The sequence below is a fragment of the Phoenix dactylifera genome, unplaced genomic scaffold, assembly GCF_009389715.1.
Source record: "Phoenix dactylifera cultivar Barhee BC4 unplaced genomic scaffold, palm_55x_up_171113_PBpolish2nd_filt_p 000202F, whole genome shotgun sequence".
Lineage (NCBI taxonomy): Eukaryota > Viridiplantae > Streptophyta > Magnoliopsida > Arecales > Arecaceae > Phoenix > Phoenix dactylifera.
In genome coordinates, this window is record NW_024067721.1 from 65857 (window position 1) to 70517 (window position 4661).

Genomic DNA, 4661 nt, shown 5'->3' on the forward strand with positions numbered 1-4661 from the left:
AGCATTTGGATGAATCCCCTGCATCCCGGAACCAAGTTTTCTTTGCATTCAGCCGAGATCCCAACATCCCAGCTCCACATCACAGCCATATCCCTCCTGCGAATCAAACAAGTTTCTTCCACTAGATCCCACGTTCATCCCGTTCGGATTGGAGATAAACTCAAATTACATATTCCGGCTTGATTCCATGGAGTCATCCTCATCCCGTAAACAACCAAACTATCCTCCCCTGTTTCGGAAACAGAACACAGATCTTCTCAGCCGTGGGCAACATTCTAACGTCCCACGTCATCTGTATCATCCCAGATTTCCTCCCAAGCCGTTGGCCGAGTCCCAACTTCCGTTCGCAATCAGCTTCTTAGCATCCATGGATAAGATTCCAAGGCCAGATCCCAGGTTCTACGGCCTCCCAAAGCATCCAAACCATCCGGATCAGCAGCATCGGCTCCTTCCGTGTGTTCTTCCCAACATCCGGAACAGCAAGCCAGCAAGCAGAGCTTTTCCAAGGATCCGGGATCAGATCTACAACATTTTTGGATCACTTCACGTCCATAAATCGAGCAAATCCAACAGCTCTCTGTTACAACGACTGGATAGAATCTCTGCGTCCTTATCCTTGATTCGAAAGAGGAGAGGAGAGAGAGGTGGGCAGCCTATATAAAGAGAGGAGTTCTTCTCTTCAGGGGCATCGGGGGGGAGAGACGGAGTTCCCACCGAAGTAAAAAGGAAAGAGAGGCTTTTGGGTATTCTGGGAAGAACTTCCCACGGAAAAAGAAAGAAAAAAAAAAGAAATGCTAAGGGAGTCCCACGGGAGAGGAAAAAGCTGGAAGGAAGAAATGGAAGCCCGCTGCTGTGCCGCTGCTGCTGCCGCCCACGACTCCATGGAAGGCTGATCTCCTCACTAGGGCTGGATGCAGCCCTAACAAAGGGCCAAGAATTTTATGTTTTTAATTTTCTATTCCTGGAGTTGTATAAACTTTATTTTGCTCCTAATGAATATTTTATTTCATCTCATATTTAATTTCTGTGATTTTAAGTATGAAGTTTATACAACTGTTCTTCATGATCACTAAGTAAATATAAGATAGTCCATGCTTAGGGAAGATGCGATGTGCTGCCACCTTAGATTAGGGTAGACATTTCATGCCAACTGAAGATGGATTATGCCTAAATTACTTTTGTGAATTTCTATTCGAATGCTTATTAGGCTTGTAGCTAATTTGCATGTTAATCCAAGAATAAATTAAAATACAAATAACCCTTGTTCCGATGTTAGTGGTGAATTCCTTGCCCTAGGTTCCCCCAAACTGATATCATTTTAATTGCCTTTCTTATTAAAATTGCTTAGTTTAATGTCTTCACAAATTTCCTTTTTTTCAAATATTTTTAAGAAAACAACTGTACCCCAATCCCTGTGGATCGATACCCGTAATCACTATTCTACCAGATACGTGCTATTGCGTGGTCTTTAAAATTGACTATCAGCCATGCGTCAGGGATCGGAGTCCCTAGTGTTTCGTCAGGCGGCTATTCGAGCGAGCTGTACTGCCTATCAGATTTGACTGGCCAGGAACTCTCGCCTGTTTGGTGAACGACGTATGTCGCTGCAATATGTAGTCGAGAGTGCTTGCGCTCGGGCGGCTGAGTTATGTTACTCCATTCCTGTTGGAGGGACCTTGACAGCTCGGGACATCTGGGGTTCCCACCCTGCCTCGGCAGTATACCGTACGATGTTTTTCACCTGGGAACCCCACCCCCGAGTTTCCTTAAGGTCAACTTTGATGGGTCTGTTCTAGATGGTGGTACGAGGGGAGGCGCGGGTTTTGTTATTCGGGATCCATCTGCCAGGGTCGTGGCTGCTGGTGGCAGTCAGTTATTCGATACTTTGGTTCCATGCGCGGAGCTGAGTACAGCCTGGGCGGGCCTTTGCTATGCCCGATGCGTCTTACGGGCCAGGTCTATCATCCTGGAGGGTGATTCAGCCACCGTTATTAGTTGGATCCAGGGGGGTTCAAGGGGTGGCGGGTGTGACCACCCCTTGCTCCGTAATATTTGGGCCATGGCGAGGGATGGATGGGCCTTTCAGGTTACGCATATTTACCGTGAAGGTAACGGTGCTGCGGATTGGGTAGCTGCGTTTGTAGCTTGTCACTCCGGAGGTACCTTATGGTATGGTGATGGGGAGCTGCCCTTGGCACTCCGAGGTATTCTATTTTTTGACTTTATTGGATCTATCCGCTCACACCGGATATGATTGATCCGTACTAAATAATAATAATAATAATAATAGTTGACTACTCCATATTTGTGTCATTAATTTTCCTCGGAAAGAAATTAATGGTACGGGTGTAGTTGCTTACTGGTGTCAGAATCCATTAACTCGCGCAGGTGCGGTATGCACTTTCCCTGGTACGCCAGCCTACCACGCATAGAGACGAGGTTGTACATCGAGCATTACGGAGGTGCAGATGTCGTTTGGATTGGCAAGACCCTCTACAGGTAAAGGAAAAAAAAGCGACTTATAGAATTGGCTCCTTTTCACTGCTAGAAACCTGATGGCTCATACGTGTGATGGTGGTTGCAGGATGCCACGCGTGAACAACGATGTGTATCTGGAGCTTGCCAAGTCCGACTTCAACCGATGCCAGGCACACCATCAGGTGGAGTGGGAAGGCCTTCAGAAGTGAGTAAAATTTTATTTTCCTTTTAATTACAGGACGAGAATACTATTAGTCATGTCTCATGCGGGGGGATAATATATGAATGGGTTCAGGTGGTGCGAGGAGAGCGGCCTGGCGAAGCAAGGGGTGCGAGCGGGCCGCGCGCCCACGGCCTATTTTCTGGCAGCAGCGTGCATATTCGAACCGGACCGGGCGGCGGAGAGGCCAGCATGGGCTCGGACCGCCATCGTCGCCGACGCCATCTCTTCATACTTCCGCAGCGAGTCGTGTTCAGATGAAATGAGGCAGGCCTTCATCCACGTAGGGCCGGCCCGGTCGCCAATGGAAGGCCTCCGGAAGCAGAAGCTGGCTACGAGTCTTTCCCCTGGATGGAAGGGAGGTGGAGGGTTTCCTGGCCTGCAGAGGGGCAATTGGGGAAGTTGGGGACAATAGTTTTGTTTTGGGTGGAGAGGGAGAGAGAGAGGAGGGATGTGGTTGGCTTGATACACGCCTGAAGCCATTCTTATCTTTCATCCCTTCTCTTTTTTGGTTTTGGTCTTGGTTTTCCTTCCCTCACAAGTCATTACTCCTGGTCCAGCTGGGCCATCATGAAGAAAAATAGGGGGATTGGAGATGGACTTCTTGGAGGGTGGAGATTCTTTTAATTTTCTCATCTCGATTTCTTCTCCCCTCTTGGGTGGTAGAGAGAGAAAAGGAGGGAGGGGGTTGAATGGTTGCTGTGCCGTGATGTTGCAGTTGCAGCTTCGGTGCTCACTTGAAGGGGGAGATGGTCTTTAGTAAAAGAAAAGGAGGGTAGAGAAAGAGATGGAGGGAGGGGGGCTTGAATGGCTGCTGTGCCGTGATGTTGCAGTGGCTGCTTGGGTACTCACTTGAAGGGGAGATGGTGGGATGCGACTTTTATTAATTAGATGGAGTGAATTTCCCATAACGACCCTACTTTCTCTTATAGAGAGGTTTCTTTTTGGACAAATTCTTTGACCGTGAAGCGCCATGGGATGACATTTTCCTATTCTGCTCTTGCTTCACATGGTAAACAGTATTGCCAAGAACAGTTTCATGGGCTCTTTTTTTTTAAGTATTTTTTTTAATATTTTTATTCAAGAATTATATTAAACTGAAGAGCCTTTTTGTCTACATTTATTAGATTCATGCATCTTTGTTGAAATAGTGACTTGACAGCAATCTATTTTCATAACATTTTTTTAAATATTTTATATTTATTAAAAAATTTATTATTTTAAAAAAAAGGTTCCATTTACTGAATTCGTTTTAGGCCCCCAGATGTATTGGGCCGTCCCTGCATCCACGACTTCCTCGATGGAGGACGCAACGACCAAAGCACTACCAGGTATGATGCAGTACCATAGTGCCGTGGGAAAAAGAGCAGCATTGCTTTGAGGGAGAGAGAACAAAGATCCATTCGGTACAAATCATCTTTGGCACTCTTGGGAGCTCTACTTATAATTTACATGCGCGAGATTAAAAAAAAATACCTAGCCCTATTTGGCAAGCTACTGGCAGTAAAATATAATATATATTAATACATAAATATATAATATAGTATAATTTTATTATAATATAATATAATATTATTATAATATAGTAATATAATATTGTATACTATACCATGATAATATAATATAATTTGACATTATATAACATAATATATTAATGTATTATGATATAATGTAATATAATATTATATTTATAGTATAATACAATAATAAAGATACAAAATACTATAATTATTATTATTATATATTAATATTACTATTTTCTATAATTATTATATTTTATCATTAAACAGTTTCTCCAAAAATCTATTTTAGCTTTCTTACAAAGCTAAAATAGCTTTCCGATTATTTTACCAAATACTCTTATTACATCTAAAAGTGCTTTCTGGTCCTCCAAAAGCTATGCCAAATGTGGCTTTATTAGTCAATTCATGCAAAACCGACTTGTGTGTGAAGTTGTGTTTCC

The 4661-nt window shown here is 43.8% G+C and overlaps 1 long non-coding RNA gene across 1 annotated transcript; it reads left to right on the forward strand.

The window, feature by feature from the left end:
* The first annotated feature begins 2410 nt into the window (after positions 1–2410).
* On the forward strand, positions 2411–2824 carry LOC113462775. The gene is made up of 3 exons (XR_003385901.2): positions 2411–2499; positions 2585–2683; positions 2774–2824. It is a non-coding gene; the product is annotated as an uncharacterized LOC113462775 (long non-coding RNA).
* Positions 2825–4661: the final 1837 nt, after the last annotated feature.